General features: G+C 40.7%; 1 protein-coding gene and 1 long non-coding RNA gene across 2 annotated transcripts in view; one reads left to right on the top strand and one right to left on the bottom strand.

The window, feature by feature from the left end:
• The window catches only part of LOC137198336 (uncharacterized), a 7,193-nt gene extending 1,404 nt beyond the window's left edge, over nt 1-5,789 (top strand). The window contains exons 2-3 of the long non-coding RNA XR_010931624.1: nt 4,918-5,053; nt 5,337-5,789. This is a non-coding gene — a long non-coding RNA (uncharacterized lncRNA). The remainder of the gene's footprint in view (nt 1-4,917; nt 5,054-5,336) is intronic.
• The window catches only part of LOC137198329 (major histocompatibility complex class I-related gene protein-like), a 197,444-nt gene that overhangs the window by 131,391 nt on the left and 43,553 nt on the right, over nt 1-22,500 (bottom strand). The window lies entirely within an intron of this gene.

The following is a 22,500-nucleotide window of genomic DNA, read 5'->3' as shown; positions in this document are numbered from 1 at the left end:
TGCCCGGAGAGAATGGGGGAGCAGCGGCGGGCTGCTGCCGGGGAGCCATCTCCGGTGCCTGCCAGGGAGCTGCGGCCTCCGGACCGGGTGCCGGCTCCGGCCCCTGCCGGGGAGCCGCGGCCTCCGGACCGGGTGCCGGCTCCGGCCCCTGCCGGGGACCTGGGCCTCGGTGGGCCTCCTGCAAGCGGTGACTCCCCTGCATCTTCTGCCGGTGAGGAGCCAGTTGAGAGCAGTGATCAGCGACAGGGAAAGGATGAGCATCAGAGCAGTTCAGAAAACACAACCATTGAAACTGATAACAAAGAGAATGAAAAAGTAAATGGTAACCTGTCAGTGTGTGAGGACCTCATTGAAGACGAAGACATGTCTGATGATGACTTGTTAAAACTGTCACAAAAGAGGAAAAGTTCAGAGCCTGTCCAGAGTAGTGCAAAAGCCATCAAAGTCACTAAAGGGACAAAAACTGGAAAATCTTTAGCAGAGTCAGAAAGTGATTTGTCACTGACCCAGGAAGACCAGCAGAGCCGCTACTCTCCTGCTGGTATAAAGGGTTTTCTGCAGGGAACGAAGGGATCCAGGCTTGTGAAAGTAGAGGATCACTTTGCAGACCTGAAGCTGTTTGTAGAGTCAGCGAAGCCTCTGACAGAAAGATCAGGAAACTTAGGAGATGATGTTCTGACAGATCAGGAAATTTATCGTCTGAAGAAACTGCTGCTTAAAGTAAAAGCACAAATCACTGCTGATGATGATGTTTAGACGAAGTTTCTTGTGTTTTTCTCTCTTCCTGTTATGTTTTCCTACTGTTATATTTCTTTTAAGCTTCTCTCTCTCCATGTGTGAATTCAAAATAGGCACTTTAAACTTGAATGGAGCCAGGGAAGATAGTAAAAGAGCTGCGTTCTTTAAGCTGATGGAGCTGAAGAACATAGATGTAATGCTGCTTCAGGAAACACACAGTAGTGCAGATAATGAAAGTGACTGGAGGAGAGGATGTAACGGGGAAGTCATTCTGAGCCATAAGTCCAGCTGTAGTGGAGGAGTGGGATTGTCCTTTCCAGGAGCTTCTTGCCTTTTTCTTGTGAAGTTGAGGAAATTATTAAAGGCTGTTTATTGAAGGTCAAAGCTCAATTTGAAAATATTACTGTAGTTTTCGTCAATGTTTATGCACCAACCAAGGGGGTGGATAGACTAGCGGTACTAGATGTTTTATGTGACACTATCAGGAACTGCAGCAGTGATGAGTATTTGTTTTTAGGAGGTGATTTTAACTGTACTGAAAATCCAAAACTGGATAGAAACCACCAAGAGCCTCATCCTGCTTCATCACGCAGGTTCAGACAGTTGACTGAAGCTCATGAGTTGTCAGATGTGTGGAGGATGTTTTATAAAAGTCACAGGCAGTACACCTGGAGTCACTCTAAAGACAATGTGTTATCTCTGGCCAGGCTGGATCGTCTGTATTCTTTTAAACATCACATGAACCTTTTTAAAAGTTGTCACATTAACCCAGTGGGCTTCTCTGATCACTGTCTGTTTTTTTGCTGTGTTTTTATAAAAAATGTGTGTTTACAGAGTGCTTACTGGCATTTTAACACTGCCCTGCTTCATGACAAGGCTTTTAGAGCAGCTTTTGAATGTTTTTGGTTTACCCACAGAAAATGTAAGTCTGACTTTGCCTGTGTTCAACAGTGGTGGGATTTTGGGAAATCATAGATTAAACAGCTGTGTCAGCAGTTCACTCGTAATGTCACTAGAGACATAACCAGATCTATGAGGGACCTGGAGACTCAGGTGGTAGAACTGCAGAGTTTAGCAGGTTCTACAGGAGATCGAGGGCTTTTAGATTCCCTCAAGTCTAAAAAGTTGGCTTTGGCCAACCTGCTGGGCATCGCAGCACAGGGAGCTCTGGTCAGGTCACGGTTCCTCGACATCACGCAGATGGACGCCCCCTCTCACTTTGGTCTTTGGTCTGGAGAGGAAAAATGGACAGAGAAAGATTGTTCACTCTCTGCGATCCAGCAGCGGCTCTGCAATCTCAGATTCTTCTGAGATTAGGAAATTTGCAGTCAGTTTTTATAAAGATCTGTATAAGAGTGAACTAACAGACAATCCAGATGCGTGCAGCAGCTTCTTCACTGGTCTTCCTCAGGTGGATGCTGGAGCCAATGCAAAGCTGGAGGCTCCGGTATCCATTAATGAACTGTATACTGCTCTGATGAGCTTACAGAGTGGAAGAGCTCCAGGTATAGACGGTCTTCCTGTTGACTTCTATAAATCCTTCTGGTCCGTGTTGGGTGAAGACCTGTTGGAGGTTGTCACAAACAGCCTGGAGAGGGGACGGCTGCCTCTGAGCTGCAGGAGGGCGGTCATCACTTTGCTGCCCAAGAAGGGAGACCTGCAGGAGCTGAAGAACTGGAGACCTGTTTCTCTGCTCTGCACGGACTACAAGATACTGTCCAAGGTCCTGGCCAGCAGACTCAGAGAGGTGATGGCTTCTGTCATCCACACTGATCAGACATACTGCGTGCCCGGCAGGCTGATAAGTGACAATGTCACTTTAATTCGGGATGTTTTGGAGGTCTCCAGCTCATTGGCTGTAGACACTGGTCTGATTTCAACAGACCAGGAAAAGGCTTTTGACCGGGTTGAACACCAGTATCTATGGCAAACTTTAGCTGCTTTCGGGTTCAACCCTGGTTTCATAGCCAAGATCCAGGTTCTGTATAGTGACATTGCGAGTGTTCTGAAAATCAACAGAGGTCTGAGTGCTCCTTTCAGTGTCCAGAGGGGGGTCAGGCAGGGCTGCTCTCTGTCCGGCATGCTCTACTCTCTGGCCATCGAGCCTCTACTCCACAAACTGAGGAATGATCTGACTGGTGTTTGTTTTCCTGACTGTGATGCCTCTTTTAAACTGTCGGCGTACGCTGATGATGTCATTGTCCTGGTTAACACACAGAGAGATATTGATGTGCTAGTGAACACTGTTAATCTGTTTGGTTGCATATCCTCTGCTAAAGTAAACTGGGGGAAGAGTGAGGCTGTCATGGTGGGGGATCGGCTGGTGGATCAACTCAGGTTACCTGGAGGTCTGGTCTGGAAAAAAGGAGGGCTAAAATACCTGGGAGTTTTTCTGGGCAATGAAATGTTCTTACAGAAAAACTGGGACAATGTCTTAGAAAAGGTCAAAGGTCGGCTCATGAAATGGAAATGGCTTCTACCTAAAATGTCCTACAAAGGTCGTGTTCTCGTGATTAACAATCTGGTTTCTTCTGCTCTGTGGCACCGGTTGGCCTGCGTTGATCCTCCAGCTTGTCTTTTATCACAGATCCAAAGGGTTTTGGTTGATTTTTTTTGGGAAAGGTTGCACTGGGTACCTCAGAGCGTGCTGTTTCTTCCTAAGGAGGAGGGTGGACAAGGTCTGGTCCATCTGGCCAGCAGGGGCGCTGCCTTCCGCCTTCAGTTCATTCAGAGACTGCTCACTGGGCCCACAGACCTGGTGTGGAGGACTTTATCCTGCTGCATCCTACAGCGGTTTGGTGGTCTGGGACTGGGTTTGTCTTTGTTTCTAATGGACTCCAAGAGGTTGGACGCTTCATCCCTGCCAGCCTTTTATAGAAGTGTCTTCTCAGTGTGGACTTTGCTGAGGAAGCAGAGGCAGGAGCGGGATGACTCTCTGTACTGGCTCCTACAGGAACCTGTACTGTTTGGAGGACTTTTGGATTGTCCCAGCTGGGGGGGACCTACTCTATCCAGACTCCTTCACACTGCAGGAGTTTCTACTTTGGGGCAGGTGGTGGAGCTGGCGGGACCTCGGTTGGATGATCCTGTTGGACTGGCTGCTCGGCTGGGAGTGAGATCTACGCGAGTCATAAACCAGTTACTGAAACATTGGAAACAGAAGCTGACAGGACACCAATGCCTTCTGTTAACTGACTTTTGTGATGGCGCACTGCTGCCAAACTGTATGGACCCCTATCCCACCATTGGACTGTTTCCGGATTTCAAAAACTGTTCTGGTCCTTTACTTGAGCCTGTCGACCCTGTGGGAGCTTCTTTGGAGGACGCCTCAGGAAAGACGCTGTATAAGTTGATGGTTAAAACCTTGAACCAGAACAAACTGAATGGACGCAGTGACACCCCGTGGAGGACTTATCTGGACTTAGACCCTGACGTCAAACCAGCATGGAGGTCTTTGTATAAACCTCCTTTAACAAAGAAACATGCGGACCTGCAGTGGAGGATCCTACATGGCATTGTAGCAGTGAACTCTTTTATCTCTGTTATTAATGCTGCTGTGGAGGAGAAATGCCCCTTCTGCAGCCAAAGAGAGACGGTGTTTCACTGTTTCTCAGAGTGCTCTCATCTGACGGCTCTGTTTGTGTTGTTGGAAACCATTTTTAGCAGATATGGAGAAATTTTTATGAAGCAGGTTTTTATTTGTGGTTTTAAATACACCAACAGAAGAACAAGTGTCAGATATTGAACTTTGTTTTGGGACAGGCAAAGATGGCGGTGTATGTGAGCCGCAGGAGGAAGGTGGAGGAAGAGTTGAATGTTGATGTGGTTCCTGTTTTTGTCAGAATGGTGAAGTCCAGACTGCTGGTAGAGTTCAGTTTTTACAGAGCTGCTCATGACCTGGAGACTTTCCAGCTGATTTGGGGTTATGGGGGGGTGCTCTGCTCTGTAATAGATGAACAGTTGAGTTTTGGACATGTGCTGATGTAACTTTGATACCTGATATGTAATTATATTATGTATGTGTTAATGTAGTGTATTACGTTTTTTTTTACAGTGTACATAGTGGTTAATAAATGTTGAGTTTAAAAATCTAAAGTCTCTCTCACTCTCTCCCTCTCTCTCTCTCTCTCTCTCTCCCTCCCTCTCTGTCTCTGTCTCTCTCTCTCTCTCTCTCTCCAGATGTGATGGGAAACACAGATGTTCGGTTTGAGCGTCTAACCTGAACTTCTCTAACTGGTGTCCAGGGACTCAGAAGTACCTGCAGCACTCGTACACCTGTGTAGATGCTGCTACCTGTTCTCCACTTGTTTATCCTGTATGACCAGTTTGTAAAATATGCTGCACTGTTGTAGATTAAATATTAAAACCAGCTTCACCTTGACAACATTAAAATGCTACTTACACATTAATGCATCTGTAATAATATTCAAATACATTTTATATTTTGCATAATCAGGATTTGATACTTATCGGCTTGTACCCAGTAAGGTTTTATATGTGATGAGTACCACCTTGAAACTAACAAGTGAATTAAAGCAGAGACGAGAGTCGACTGTCTGATCTGTAAATTATTTCAACGTTGTCTTCTTCTTCTGCAGGAAACTGAGGAAATTCACCTTTGTGCTGCACGTGAGCTCCAGTTGTGTTAATGAACTCAGCTGCTGAATAAACTGCAACTCTGTCTCTTAGAAATTACTTTCACATACAACTAAACTGTTTTCCCAATAACATTATGTTTTATATTGCTGTAGTTTCCACTAGTAGATATGGAAAACTAACAACCAGGCACGTTGTCTGTGAACATTTCACTCACATTAGAACGTCCACATCCAGCATCAACATTTTTGAAACTTAAATACATTAATTATCATTTAATCATCATGTTGAGAGAAAACGTGATTCAGCAGCTTGTTTCAGTTTAGACGTATATGAATGTAATTTCTAGGAAACAGAGTTGATAAATTGAGTCTATGATCTATTGATATTGGCTGTCTATTTGTTACAAAAGTGCAATTAATTAAACAAAGGGAAAAAAAAAGTTTACCTGTAATTTTGACTTTGTATCTCATGACGAAATACATAAAATATCTTGTAATTATGAGAAAACATATCACTTAACCCTTCTGTCTTTTTTCAGCAAGAGTAAAAGTGCGATCTAATATAAACTCCTACAGTTAGCATGTCTGGCTAACGGGTTTACTACCTATAAGCAGTAACCCAGAACTTCCAAGTCCAGCCTCAAGTTAGCATATCGTTAGCTAACTGCATTAGTTCTGTGGGGTTACAGGTTACATTAGGAAAAGCTTCGCTCAGCGCTGGATAGTCCACTGTGATGGAGATGATGAAGCTACGTCACAATTTAAGCTAACGTTAGCGAATTTGTCTGGATTCGGGGACGTTTACAGCAACTTTAGACTTGTTAGCTGAGATAGCGTTACGTTAGTCCACATATTAAAAGTCTTCTATCATGTTAAAAGTGAAACATTGAAAATAAACATAAGTTCATCAGACAAACATGGTATTCTTCCTCATCATACTGAAACCACCAGAATAACTCATCAACAGCTGGTGAGTATGCTGACTTCTTACTGGGACTGTTAGCTTTAGCCTCAGTCTGTATATAATGCAGTTATAATGCAGTTATATATATATAATAAATACAGTTTACAGGGTTTTTGTTTCATCCTGTATTCTCATTTCAAATATTTCTTTAATTGATCTCCTCGATGTTATTGACTGAGTTTGATAATGTAATGATCCTACAGGTTTATATTCTGACACCAGTTTACGTTATTTACACTTCAGCTATTTAGTCGCTAAAACAGTAGGTGAGATTTTTTCATTATATCTGAGACCTTAGTGCGTGAAGTCCATACTATTAAATATTAAGTATGCAAGCTACACTACACTGGCACAAATATCCCACAATGCAATGAAGTAGTGACAATGACAACAACATAACAGACAGTGACGTCAGTTTAATTAAGGTTTCACTTCGCTCGGCATGAAACAGTTTTTCAAGTAGTTCAGACTTTACGTTTGGCACAGTGTTTGTTTCCATCTGTGAGAATACTACAATACCCATGAGCCTTTGCTGCTGTTGCTATGGAGAAGAGCTTCAAAACACTTCATCACTAAAGTTGTAAACAAAACGTGTCACCATGGTTACCGAATTCACTTAAAGTGACCCAGAAATTACAAGTGAACTGATTTAATCTGCAGATTGTAAAATAAGTTTTCTCAACATTGTGACCTAGCTTCTGCTCGCCGTTAGTGGTGTTGAAGAAATTTCACTCAAGTCCTTGTTCAAAGTTTGCTGTGGTGGAAGTGGTTTAATAGCATTCCGGAAATGCGGTGAGCATACTGACACAGAGCTGGTCTGATACAGTAGACTGACCCAGAGCAGAAGAAGTGGAGAGACTTTATACAGTAAAGATCAAAGCACCAAATGGTGAACAAAAGCTACAGTATGGATCAAGGTTGTGAGGGCATTTACATACAAGATCATGGTTTGCCAGGGGCACGTCGGGAGGGGTCAGATCAGTAGAGGTCAGGAGGGTGACTAACACATGATAAACAAAAGGGTAGAAAGGGAGGGCATTTACATACAAGATCAAGGCAACTCCAGGGGCAATACAGGAGAGGTCACATCAGCAGGGGTCAGGAGGTGGAAAGGACACCAACTTGGCATATGTTTGATCAAAGAGTTGTCTCAGACGTTATTTGATTATCAGGTCTCCAAACTAAATGTGTTCTCCTTTGATGATTGAGTCTGCTTCCAAAGGGTATTCTTCTTCAATCCACACTTTTTTTTTTTTTTTTTTTTTTAATGTGGCTACAGTCTATTTAGTCTAAATCTACTTCAATTTTAAACAAAAAAGTCTGAATTTTCCAACTCTATTGGTAGGATAGGTGGAGTTGCAGTGGTGTACATGATCTTAGTGGTTGTCTGAGTGATACATGAGTTACAAATGGATTTAAGACAGGTGATCAAACGGCTTACAACAGTCAAGACTCCAAATCCAAGCAAGACAATTTCAAAGATTACATAACCTAATGCTCCTAATTTCTGTTTAAACCAATCAAACAGACCAGTGGTGACAGGGTTATGTAATGTTTTGGCAATATTATTCAAATGGTTAGTTATTTCTTGTATGGTGGCATTGTGATCAGGTATGAAAATACAACATTCAGCTCCAATTACTGCACAGGTTCCTCCTTGAGAAGCCAGTAAATAATCCAGAGCAGCATGATTTTGTAAAGTCATTCTTCTCACAGCAGTCATTTCTTGTGAGAACATGGACATGCCTTTTGCGGTAGTGTTTGCAAGATCTTCAACCGCATGAAAAGGGTCTCTTATTTGATCCAAAGCTACCATGGCTCCGTAACTTGGAATGGGAGCACTGTTATGGGTGTGTTCCCCTCTTGTTGTCTCGAAAGGTCTCGTTTGTGATGTTTGTAGGATCGTCTGATCTGTTCCTTTGATGGCTGTGAGTGTGTTGGGGTTTGTCGTGTATCTTTTCCTGGGTCTCTGGTGTCTGTTATGACTGTCGGTGGGTGTTGTACATGTTGTTCTGGGGCTCTAGGTCCTGCGGTGTTCCTCTTGTTCTCCGGCGGTTGCGGGCGCTGTACCTCTTCTTCTGGGGCTCTGGGCCCTGCGGTGCTCCTCTTCTCGTCCGGCGGCTGCGGGCGGTGTGCCTCTTCTTCTGGGGCTCTGGGCCCTGCGGTGCTCCTCTTCTCCTCCGGCGGCTGCGGGTGCTGTACCTCTTCTTCTGGGGCTGTCAGCCCTGCGTTGTCCTTCGGGGGAGGAGTTTCTTCCCAGAGCTGCAGCCACCCCTAGTGGGATGCGTGGACCCACGTGGGGCGACCTTCACACTTGATTGCTGTGTTGGTGGTAAGCAGGACGTGTTGTGGTTTGGACCAGCGGGGTTTCAGGGCGTTCTTGCGTCGGAACTCTCTGATGCAGACCCAGTCCCCTGGTTGGATGTTATGGCACGGCTGGTCACTAGGAGGAGACTGGACAGCTTTTACTTGTCTGTGGATTGACTGAACAGCAGAGGTTAGGGCAGAGCAGAATGATATCATTGATTCATCCGTAGCATGAAGATCCATTTTCTTCATGCATAGTATTGAATTACTTGATACAGTCATTGGTCTACCCGTAATAATCTCATGAGGTGTAAGTTTGTGTTTCCTGATGGGTGTGGTCCTCATTGACATGAGGGCCAATAGTGATGTCCATTTTAGACCTGTTTCAGCACACAGTTTGGCTAGTTTGTTCTTTAGAACACCATTTTGTCGTTCAACTAGCCCTGCAGACTGAGGATGGTATGGATAATGTAGTCTTTGTTTAATTCCCAGTGAGTTACAGAGTTCAGTCATTATTTGTCCAGTGAAATGAGTTCCTCTGTCTGAGTTGATGCTCTGTGGGATGCCGAATCTTGGAACAATGTCTTTCAGCAAGCATTTCACTACAGAAGCAGAGTCAGCCTTTTTGCAAGGCCAGGCTTCAGGCCAGTTTGAAAACATATCTATACATACAAGAACATTATCATATCCATCACATTTCGACATATGAATAAAATCTAGCTGTAGAGCTTCAAAAGGTCCCTGAGGGGGAGGATGTGTCGACATTGTTGTCTGTACTGTTTTCCCAGGGTTGTGCTGTTGACAAATCAAACATTTCTCACAGTACTTTTGGGCATACGATGTAAATCCTGGAGCATACCAGTCTTTCAACACTGTCAGACACATTCCTCCTTTACTTACATGCGATAAGCCATGTGACATGCGTGCAAGTCATGGGTACAGGGGCGTAGGTACCACAATGCGTTGTGGACCCACAAGTTATTTACATATTTACATCCATGGGAAAACCACAACCTATGCTCCTCCACATCAGCAGTCTCCTGTAAGAGGGCTACATCATTAAGAGAAGCAAGGTCGTTAGCAGGTATGGAAGGACAGAGCTTAACATGGACAGGGTTACCAATTTTGGCAGCTGTTTTGGCCGCATGGTCAGCCAAAGCATTGCCGTTTGAAACAGGATCGTTGGATTTGGTGTGGGCTTCACACTTAACAACTGCAATAGATGAAGGTAGTTGACATGCATCCAACAGTTCACCGATTAATTTGCCATGTTTAACGGGTGTCCCCGAGGATGTAATGAATCCTCGGTTTGCCCATAACATGCCAAAGTCATATAAACATCCAAAAGCATACCTGGAGTCGGTGTAAATGGTAACAGTTTTACCTTTGGCCAGGTAGCAGGCTCTCATCAGTGCATGCAACTCAGCTACTTGGGCGGAGCTTGAGGGTGGCAGGGCGACGCTTTCAATAATTGAAAAATTATTAATTATTATTAATATTAATTGACAAATTGCATACCCTGCGTATGGCACTCCATTTTCTCTATAAGCAGAGCCATCAGTATAGAAAACCAAGATCAGAGTTAGAGATAGGAGGTTTTGAAAGGTCAGGACGAGCTTTAGATGGACATGAGATGACATCCATGCAGTTATGAGGATCATCATCCTCTTCTGTAGGCAGAAGTGTAGCAGGATTAAGGATGATACATGTTTTGAGTGTAATGTGTAGAGCAGTGAGTGTTAGTACATATTTTGCCTCTCTGGTCCCTGTCATGCGTCTGTGTGCCTCTCTGGTGATAAGGGTGAGTGCATCATGCGGGACCATGACTGTGAGTGGCAAACCTAGAACAATATTAGCAGAATTGTTAATTGTAAGTGCAGCTGCAGCTACAGTTTTTTTTTAGACAGGGTGGACGTCCTCTCTCTACTGGGTCTAATTTGGAGGAAAAATAAGCAACAGGTCTGTAAGCAGAATTATGGCGCTGAGTGAGAACAGATTGTGCAAATCCACATTTCTCATGCACAAATAGGTTAAAGGATTGATTATAGTCAGGCAGTCCTAGTGCAGGAGCTGACAACAGTTCCTGTTTTAGCTTATTAAAAGATTCCTCGGCTTGTGGTGACCAGGTGAGTGGCTGGGAACATGTTGAGGGTTTGGACATATCTTGGAGTGGAGCTGCAAGTGATGCATAATCAATTACCCATTGTCTGCAATATCCTGTCATGCCTAAAAATGTTTTCATTTGTGACATAGTAGTGGGTTTGGGCACTTGTAATATGGTTTTTATCCTGGAGTCAGTTAATACTCTTGTTGAACCTGATAGTGTGTGTCCCAGATACTGAACCACATTTTGACACAACTGAGCTTTCTTTTGTGAAGTTTTGTGACCCTTTTCAGCTAAAGCCTTGAGAAGGATGACAGTGTCAATTTCACAAGCAGAAGCAGAAGGAGAGGCCAAAAGTAAATCGTCTACATATTGTATTAGGGTTGAACCTCCTGGAAATGAAAGATCTTTGAGATCACTGTGTAAAGCACGAGAAAATATTGTAGGTGACTCAGTGTAACCTTGAGGTAATCTGGTGAAAGTATATTGTTGTCCATCATAGGTGAATGCAAACAAATACTGGCTGTCTGTATGTAAGGGGACAGAAAAGAAGGCACTGCAGAGATCAAGTACCGTATAGTGAGTTGAGTTAGCAGGTAATGAAGACAATACAGTAGTTGGATTTGGAACTAAAGGGAAACGGGGAAGTACTACTGTATTGATAGCTCGTAAATCCTGTACGAATCTATATTCTGGTTTACCTGGTTTCTTCACGGGAAGTATAGGTGTATTACATGGACTGTTGCATGGCACTATTATTCCTTGGTTAAGTAAAGACTGGATGACAGGACGAATGCCTTCTCTCTTTTCCTGTGAAAGAGGATACTGTGGAATCCTTGGCAGAGAGACATTTTGTTTCAGTAATATTTGTACTGGCTCTGCAGTCTTAATCAAACCAACATCATTAGAAGAAGAAGCCCATACTGACGGGGGCACACTGGACACTATTCTATCATAGATTTTCCCTTTCTCTTCACAAATGGGTTGATTTTGATCTATTAGGGCTGCAAGCACAGCTGTTGTGTTATGTTGATTAGTCTCTAAAAAGATACCATCTGGGGAACAATAGATGGTACAGTTTAGTTTGCATAACAAATCTCTCCCTAGTAGATTTACGGGTGTGGTGTCAGACAGAAGAAAGGAGTGTGAAGTTGTGAAACTTGACATGCCTTCAGTGAAAGGACCTATAGATACCATAGTAGGCTCAGATATAGGTATACACATTGGAATGCCTCCAACCCCCACAGCTCTGACTGTCTCTTTGGATGCTTTCAAATTAATGGTTTTCGTTGGTTGTAGAGTTGAAAGAGAAGCTCCTGTGTCGACCAAAAATGAGGTTGATTTTCCATTTACGTCTACCATTAAATGGGGTTCTTCATTTGTTTCTGCCAATGTAATTAGTGGAGCCTGGGTTACAATTTTTCTGTTTCAATTTGGTCAAAGTCCTGACAGCTCTATTGGTTGTGCTGTGGGGTTTGTTGGTCTCCCATGTGTCTATTCAAAGGAGGTGCCGTAGGCAGGGTTGATGTGGATTGAGTTGCTGCAAATGAGCAATTTCTCACCCCAAATGAAGGAATTCTCAATGCCTCTTTTCCAGGAGGTCAACTTTGTCCGAATTGTGAAGTCCTTCAGGGATTCTCTGCCATTTTCTCTGCTCCGCCTGTGTAGTGAGATACTTAGAAAAAAACTGTTATAATTTGATCTACAAACAATTTTGTTTAGTCTCAGATCACCATATCATTCCTACAACAGTCATTTTCTAAGATTTGGAAAAGGAAAAACATAAAATGCGTTCCTCAACAGTTACAGAAAAAGACACATGTGAAGTGACAAACATCAACAAAAACTTTGCAATATGAGATTTGGAAAAGGAAAAGAAAACATAAAACGCGTTCCTCAACAGTTACAGACAAAGACACACGTGAAGTGACAAACATCAACAAAAACTTTGCAATATGAGATTAAATCTTTTGATTTAATCATTCATATTTGTTGTGGTGCTTCCGGAAGACTTATCCAATTTTTTTTAAAAGTGTATACTGCATTGTTTTATGCTTTGAGTTGTATTATTTCTTTCTAGCTGTGGCACTAGTTTCATTAGTTTTAACTCTGCGTTGTGTTATTTCTTTCTAGTCGTTACACTAGTTGCACTAGTTTAAACTCTGCGTTGTGTTATTTCTTTCTAGACTCTTAGTTGCATAGGATTTTACATTTGTGGCTAATTTCTTTCTTTACCACATTTTTCTCTTATTTGTTATAAATGTTGTTCCTTCAACATTTATTTTCTCTTATTTGTTGTAAATGTTGTTCCTTCAACATTTATTTTCTGTACTTCAATTTCTATTTTCTTTATATCACGTTTTCTTATTTTTTTTATTTTTATGTTGCAACAAATTTTAAGCTTTTGGTACCATTTACCATACATGTATTTAACAGGACCAGTCAACACTTTCCCAAACCTTCTGCTAAAATAACTTACATTTTCCTTCTGTAAAATCCCTTCAAAAAAACTTTCATATACACCTACTTTTGCCCACAATTCACTTACCAAATCTTTCAAATCAACATTCTACTCAGAAGATACAAATCATTTTTTTGTGTAAGGAGAGCGAGTCAGATTCTTACAAATGAAATATACCTGTTTCTGAGTATTGGGAGAACTAGTCAATCCCTGGGAGAACAAATCACCCTACTTCTTCACTGGAACCTGCGTAGGCCTACTCACTAGTCCCCTTTTGGACTACTCACTAGTCCCCTTTTGGACTATTTCTCAGTGTTACCCAAACACTGTGGACCAACCCGTGGTCTTATCCTCATCAGGATCTATTTATCTGTCACTGGATGTTACTGGAGATATAAAACCTTAAGAAGAGCGAGTCAGATTCTAAGGCAAGGAAGAAGCAAGTAACCTCACAACAAAGTCAAGATTCCTAGGTTATGAAACTACAAGCGTTTCCTAAACATCTACAGAAACATCTCCACAGACTATCTCTCAGTGTTTCCCAAACACTGGGGACCAACCCATGGTCCTATCCTCGTCAGGATCTAGTTCATAATGGCCATTTTATCTGTAACTGGATATTACTGGAGATATAAAACCTTGAGAAGAGCGAGTCAGATTCTAAGGCAAGGAAGAAGCAAGTAACCTCAGTTATGAAACTACAAGCGTTCCTAAACGTCTCCAGAAACATCTTACAGAGAACACATCTCATTAACCCCCATACACAACCACACAGCAAACTTACTTAAAATCAGGATGGCGTCACCCTTCTCCGGGACTCCAATTCCACAGACCTCCAACAATACACAGCAACAGTAATTAGGTTTTCAAAAGGACCTTACCTCTGAAATTTGGATTTGGTCACTGGTGTGTTTTTGGTCTGGGAAAGGAGTCTCCGTTGAAGGTCTCTTGCCATCCGGGTCACGGCACCATTTGTTGAAGAAATTTCACTCAAGTCCTTGTTCAAAGTTTGCTGTGGTGGAAGTGGTTTAATAGCATTCCGGAAATGCGGTGAGCATACTGACACAGAGCTGGTCTGATACAGTAGACTGACCCAGAGCAGAAGAAGTGGAGAGACTTTATACAGTAAAGATCAAAGCACCAAATGGTGAACAAAAGCTACAGTATGGATCAAGGTTGTGAGGGCATTTACATACAAGATCATGGTTTGCCAGGGGCACGTCGGGAGGGGTCAGATCAGTAGAGGTCAGGAGGGTGACTAACACATGATAAACAAAAGGGTAGAAAGGGAGGGCATTTACATACAAGATCAAGGCAACTCCAGGGGCAATACAGGAGAGGTCACATCAGCAGGGGTCAGGAGGTGGAAAGGACACCAACTTGGCATATGTTTGATCAAAGAGTTGTCTCAGACGTTATTTGATTATCAGGTCTCCAAACTAAATGTGTTCTCCTTTGATGATTGAGTCTGCTTCCAAAGGGTATTCTTCTTCAGTGGCGCATGTGACGTAAAAATACAGTTTTTGCTTTTGTTACACTTTTAATTTTAGAAAACAAAAGTGTTACAATAAGTGTTCATGAATAAACCACCTTATGAAGTTGGTCCACACACCGGGTCTCAAACTGGAGTCTCTCAGATCAGAGACGACTGCGCTGACTACTGAGATAAAACTTTACTCATCACCTCTCTGCAGACAGACCTCTACCTATTTATACACCCATAACACACAGACAGCACAGCCTGTAACAAGTAGAAGAACTTCAGAGGTGATTCTTGCTTTGCACTTTTCATTTATTGCCTATTTTTTACAACCTAACTTTGTAGAAAGGAGAAGAGGAACAACAGGTTATGGAGAGTCCTTTGGGAGCACGTCGCGTGTGTCAGTAGTTCAGCTTTATCTCTGGGGAACACCCCCAACTCCAGGACTGATGTCCAAATAAGGAAATGTGCGTCATGCAGCAGGTGGATGTGACTCCCCTCACTGAGACCTGCTGACAGACGTCACAGCGGAGCAGAGGAGAGACACTGAGATAGAGATGTAACCGACCTGCACGCTGGTATCTGACATGTTTTTTCTTCTCAAAAACAAATAATTTCAAAAATATTTGTACAAAAGAAATGTTTTTAAAAAATCTACTATTTGTGCTTTGCTGAATAACGTATTTGGATTTGGCACCATCACTATAAGAGAACATTAAACCATCCGGAGTATAAAGTGATTATATAAATGATTTCATATTCAGTAAGGTGAGCTCCTGAACGCTCGCTGTGTTATTATGTTAATGCTGAGTGTCGATAATGTAAATTAACTACAACTTGAATGTTTTTTTTTTCTCTCCACATTTCAGCAGAGTTATACCTGAGGGATCAGGCTCCATATATTAAATATTTGATCAATTAATAAGCAGCTGTGAGAATGAAGCCCCTGCAGAGCACATCCATTATGAATCAGTGAACACTTCCATGCAGCGCTGTCATCATTTGTAGCTACATGACGTATTGATCAGCCGCCTCATCAATAAATGAAAACAGCTTCAAGGCCTTTGGAGTGAAGTGATGAAACAGATTCTGTTACAGTCAAAAATGCTCCTCTGATCCTCCGACACTGTCCGATCTCACTCGCTTCACTTTAGCCGTGTGAAGATGAATCACCTGAATCACCTGTTTACTTTTTATTTTTATGGAAACCTAAAAGAGCCAATTTAAAAATACAACTTAAAACACAAAATAACATAGTTATCCAGTGATATTCTAACTCTTGGCTTTGAAAATAACACTGTTTGCGTTTCTACTGTAGGTAGTAAGCTAGTTAGCAGGCATGCTAAAGGTTACAGCTCATATTCTTTGCACTGTTGTGTTTTTGTGCTAATTTATTTTTTTTTTATACCGCATGGTTGCACCTGAAAATACAAAACTACTGATCTAAAAACAACCAGATTACTACAAACACAGTAGATTACCATACAGCTACCAGCCTCTTTCATCACAAACACCTTCTGTCAGGATGGAATAAAGACACGAGTCAATCAATCAGTTTTTATTTATATAGCACCAAATCACAACAAAAGTCATCTCAGGGCACTTTTCACATAGAGCAGGTCAAGACTGAACTCTTTAATCTACAGAGACCCAACAATCCCCCCGTGAGCAGCAGCAGGAAAAACTCCCCTTTAACGGGTCGAAACCTCAAACAGAACCAGACTCTAGGTGGGCGGCCATCTGCTTTGACCGGTTGGGTTGAGAGGGGGAAAGGGGGGGAGGGGAGGAGCAGAATAACAACAATCATAACAACAACAGTAAGTATAAACAGCAACAGCAGCAGTCAGAGAAGGACGCCAACAGGACCGTGAAGGCTCGGCCCAGAACCCAGGGTTCCCTGAGAGATGAGAAAACACAAAAAAAAACTGAAGAAGCAAAGTTAGTGACATGCATTGATGTTACATGAATCCATACAGATGGAGAGGAGGAGGAGGAGAGAGGAGCTCAGTGCATCATGGGAACTAAGGGCTGATCCAAGGCGAGCCTGGTCGGCCCTAACTATAAGCTTTATCAAAAAGGAAAGTTTGAAGCCGACTCTTAAACATAGAGAGGGTGTCTGGAAGATGGTTCCACAGGAGAGGAGTATCAACGCTACAATCCTTTATATAAAAGTCTGATGATTTTCTATATTTTTCTTTTTGTCTCTTTGTTTTGATCCAAACCAACAATGAACTGACGACCAAAAACTATTTAAAACAGACGAGTTAGTGTCACATTTTCAGTTTGCATTTAAAAAACGGTGGAAATTAAATTAAGAAATCAATATATCAGTTTCCTGTTGTCTGAAGTGTAAACAGCAGCTGTTTGGATGAAAATCAAATGTAAACAGAGTGAAGAAATGAATCATGTGACTGAAAACATCATGTGTGGAGCGATGATGAGGAGGCTGTAACCTTCCTCACATCAATACATGAAACTAACAGAAACGTCATATTTCCATCATGTTTTCCATCGTTTGAGCTTTTAATGATGTCATCTCGTTGTTTCTTCTTCTTCTGCGACGGTTTAACGGCGCCGACTGTTTATCTGCTGATATTCACAACAACAGCAGGATGGAAACAAACATTCACTACAGTTCACTTTAATGGTGAGTTAGTAAGTTTGGTTGAAAGTGACACTGCTGCACTGGGAGTCACGACTATTCACACTTAACTACATGAAAATATGTCCAGTAATTATGGACATATGACCAGTGCATTATGGGAATTATGTGCATCATTGGAGCGAATCGAGGACAGTTGATATTAATTCCTGTCATAAACTGCTTGTTTCAGCCGTTCGGCCCGCCTCTTTGCCCATTTTTGATTGGCCGGGAGTTAGACAGCGCCACGCACTGCCAAGATGACGACGGCCGGAGCGGCTTGCTTTGAGCTTCAAAACCGCTCTTCAGAAACCAACGAGTGTCATCACGGTAACAACGTCCATATTTTATACAGTCTATGATGGAAACTTTACGGTGAATAAAATCATGAATGTTTCACCTGCACGTGAAGCAAATATTGTCATCACTGTCCGTTATCATCTACTGGATGTTTCACATGAAGGAAGATCAAACTTTTACTAAACTTTAGAATCCAGTTCAACCTTTAAAAAACTGTTACTGCTCGTCTGGTGTTTAATTCTATATGAATGAATCTTTTAAACAGACTTAATGTGACTGAAAACTGTCTTTTTATGATTAAAAACATTGAAATTGAGGGTTTTGGGGTTAGGGTTAGGATTAGGGTTGATGTCTGGTGATGTTCAGATAAATAAACAGATACTCAGAACATTTTAATTGAACTCAATTAAATTCTATTTAATTCCTCATCAGCACAGCAGTTACAGACGTGTCTTAATGTTCTCGTTGTGATAATAATAGAGCCAACACTCCCTCCTGTAAAACACTTTGCTTTGTTTATTTGTTTATTTCATTTTTGGTGGAGGGAGATTATTATTTTTTCCTCTGTGTGATGCTTTTATAAGCGGAGCTGCTGTGAAATCCCTTCAACTCTCTCACAGCAGATTGGTTTAATTAGGATTTGGAAGAGAACGGACTGAAAATGAGACGGCGGAGAGTTTCCTCAGTCATGTGCTGAATATTGTTATTCAGTCTAAATGTCCATAAATAAATATGATTATACTTCGTTTCTCTCTAACCCACATTTATTCTGTCGTTGTGATCAGAACAAATTTATCATTTCATACAAATCTGAGTCACATGATTCTGTAAAAGTGTAAACGTAGCGCTAGCAGCGAGCTAACAGGTCAGCGCGGCGGTGGCGGCTCCTGGTCGACGCTTAGAGTGAAACGATGCAGCAGAGAGCTGATAAAAAGTTGGAACATTTAGTTTGTAGATTATAAACTTTATATGATATTTGAACTTGAAGTGTGGATGCAGACGTTAGTGTTAGTGTGTTAATGGAACAAAAACTCTTCACATCTTTGAGATAAATATGAAATAAGATGTTCACTTGTTTTTGACACTATCTGCATGTCATGATATACTTTTATAAATCCAGATATATAGTTTATATTTGAACTGGGTGAAGATTCATCTCATCTGAACTCTGAACTGTTTAATGTTCTGACACGGAGCTCAGAGAGGCAGCCGTCCAATCAGGTCAGCAGACAAACACGGCCTCTGATTGGACAGCAGAGCTCTGCCTCCACACGAACAGATGTTTTTACAGCGTCCACAGCAGGAAAGACAGAAGAAGAAACTTCTTCTTCATGGTTTGAACAGTAGTCGTAAACACGTAAAAGAACATTTTAAGTGTTTTTCAGTGTCTTCTGTGTTACATACTGTAAGATTTTATATTTTATTGTGATATTTATATTTATAAACCCATGATATGGTGGCCCCGAGGTGCAAAACATTTCAACATTGTTTTCCTAAATATTGTGTTTTCTGTTGTTTTCATTTTAGACAAACAAAAACAAAAACTTAAAATCTTAAAAACATAACATCTTTTTTTAAAAACACAACATTTTGGAAAATATGGTTTTTAAGGAAATACAACAATACACAACAACGACAATGTTGTCATTTTGTTTTGCACCTCGGAGCCACCGTACATAATAAATATACAGCTGTTACTATGTGAAACTGTTCCAGTTAAATAAACAATTAAACAAAATAAATGGATGATATCTTCAGGATCACTCAGCTGTCTGCTGGAACTCACATCGTGTGACGTATTTTGGCTGAACGCTGTTTTTCTGCAGGTGAGGTTGAAGGACGTCTGTCAGCTCGCGAGCTGATTGGTGGATTCTGCAGCCTGTACTGTCACTTTAAACTAAAACTGTAACATGTTGGGAATCATCTTATTCTCCTTCTGTTAGAGAGCCAGATGTTTGAGTCAGGACGTGGTTAGCTTAGCTTAGCATAAAGACTGGAAACGGGGGGAAACAGTTTTTTAAATATTAGTTTATTAATTGATTAAGATTTGCTGTCTATATTATGGAGTCCCGTTGGACAAATTAACTGTAAATTAAAAAAGATTACAGAATATATATTAACCGTTGATTAATCATAACTACACAGTAATAAGCTTCACATTCAGTGGACATTTGTAATTTGATTTTTTTTCAAAATGGATTTTCAATATTTTTATATTATTATAAATATAATTATTTTATCATATTTGTTTTAAAATAAATAAATAAATAAAATATTTTTAAGAAAAAGATGATTAAACATTTAAGTTGAGTTTTAATATTTTATTGTGAACAACATCTTTTTTGGAAAGTTAAATCTGAAAATATAAAAAGTTTTTCTTATATTTTGTGTATTTTTCATGCTGTCAGTGTTGTTGTTTTGTGGTTTGTGTTCATGTTTTGATGTTTTAATGAACTGCTGAATGGACCAAAGACAGTTTTCCACTTTTGTGGACAATAAAGTTGATCATAAAGTCCAATATCTGAAAATATTCAGCAAAGTGATCAAATATGGATACAAGGTTTGACTGTAAAGGAGGCCCGATGTCTGGATGTCCCACTGGTTTACATATACTGGATATATTATTATTATTATTATTATTATTATTATTATTATTACTATTATTATTATTATTATTATCTCAGCGTGATTCTCTGTTTTGCTGTATCCATCACAAATGATGCACAATGGCACAGTAACGATAATCAATAAATAATCATCTGAGCTGTCAGTATACATCATCATATTAATACTGGTAATAATAATAATAATAAACTGTATTTATATTGCTCTTCTTAAAAACAAAGTTATTAAGTGCTTTACAAGACAAACAATGTTAAAAAAAAAATAATTCTGTTTAAAAGTTAAACAACATTGGGAAGGAAATATAGAAGCAGAGGGAGCCACATATGAGTAAAATAAGTAAAATAAAACATCATAAAATAATTAAAATAATCAATTACACTCAATATATTAAATATATTATGTGTTTTGTGTAAACGGGAAGAATTTGGCTGATGAAAAAAATCAGAAGTTATAAAAACAGATGTTTGTACAATAAACAGTTTAGAAATGATTTTCTGTTTTGTCTTTGCTTTATAACAATATAATGAAATAAATAAATAATACAGCGTGAGTGAGTGTGAGAGCATGTCAGTGTGTATAAACATGAGGAGGTCAGTTAGTTAAACTCTGGCTCCCTCTAGTGCTCATTTAGAAACACTGAGGCTGGAACTCCACATCATGTTGCACTGACATTAAAGGATCATACAGCAGCTTTTAAGATTGTTTTACTGTTATCAGTATTATCCTTTTATCTTCTTCGGTTGTTATGGTTTATTGTTTTTTTATTGTTTTAATGTTTCCTATTTTTAAACATCTTTTAGTTGTTAATACTGAGCTGCAGGTACGGGCCCGAGCTGGCAGACAGAGGAGACTCAGGTGGTTTCAAAAAAAGAGAGTTTTTATTTTACCCAAAAAATGCTAAAAAGGTACAAATGACCAAATATGTAAATAAAGTTCAGGGCCCATAGAAGAGGTCAAATAAACAGAACTCAACTAAAGTGAACTTAAGTCTACTAACAGACCTTTAACGAAGGGGAACAAATATACTGACTGACAGAATCCCCCCAACACGGGTTAACTCAACTAAACCAACTAAACCAAAAATACCCAACTAAACGTTCACTGAAGAGAAACAAACAACATGACTAAACTTGAAATAAACAGTTCCTCCCTATGAGGCGGCAGGACTTGGTATGACCCAACTGGCCACTTCCTGTATTGAACCAGTCCATGTCCTGGTGCCCCGGACTGGCAGCAGCCCAACGCTGGTAACTCAAAAATGAAAATTAGAACAACTTAAACTAATAACTGTACAAAAAACCCAAATGTGCGCTACAAATAGAAACTAATGTTCTGCCAAACTGTAAAATAAAATGAGTATGAAACAACATCCAGTGTGTTATTCATTTGTATGTAATGTGAAATGTAATTAAATTAGCTAACTGAGGAAAAAATAAACTACAAATGTAAAAGAAACCAAAGTGTGAGTAACAGCTGGGACACAAACTTCAGTGCAGCTGTGTGCGGCCATCACAGAGCAATATAAATAAAGTTTATTATTATTATTATTATTATTATTATTATTATTATTATTATTATCTGCTAATATTCATCAGGAATAGATGGAAACAAACTTTCACTACAGTTTCTTTACATCATTTTCTGGGAATTCAGTTGAAATTAGAGCCATTTGGATGGAGACGTGACCACTGAAGTCATTTCCTCAGTATTTGACATGTTATAAGCTGATTCCAGTACTGTTTTCATACTGGACACAAAGACAGGCGTAGCGAGGTGTGACGTCACCCGTTAGTTTCATTGGAGCCGGTTTGAAGCTCAGAGTTGCAGCTTCTGGTCGGAGTTTCCAGATAAGGAGGATGGGATGTTTCCTTTCACTCTCTGGAAACGTGCCCCGCTACCTCGGACACAAGCTAACGTTAGCTTACTGGGAACACTGAGCGCTGCACACTTGGGCTAACGTTAGCTACTTTAGCTAAATCGTGCTAACAGGGCAGGTATCATAATAAAGTAACATCAAACTTAGAGAAATAATACGACAACAGTGACTCAGTGTTTAGTCCCAGAGCCAACTGTCAATCACAGCTGTCAATCAACGCCAACATGGCAGACATCAGAGCTGCTATAAGTCTTCAAATCTTATTAATGGAGCAATAATTTCCAAAATGACCACCAGCACACTTATTAGAGGGTCTGAATTTAGAGACTGAGACCAGAATGACTCGTTGAAAACAATGATTAAGGCTTTTTGAATAAGAGTCAGTTGAGCAGCTAGCGACTGCTGG

This window comes from Thunnus thynnus, chromosome 15 (assembly GCF_963924715.1).
Source record: "Thunnus thynnus chromosome 15, fThuThy2.1, whole genome shotgun sequence".
In the NCBI taxonomy this organism is placed as follows: domain Eukaryota; kingdom Metazoa; phylum Chordata; class Actinopteri; order Scombriformes; family Scombridae; genus Thunnus; species Thunnus thynnus.
This window is presented reverse-complemented; position numbering and strand designations above follow the sequence as displayed.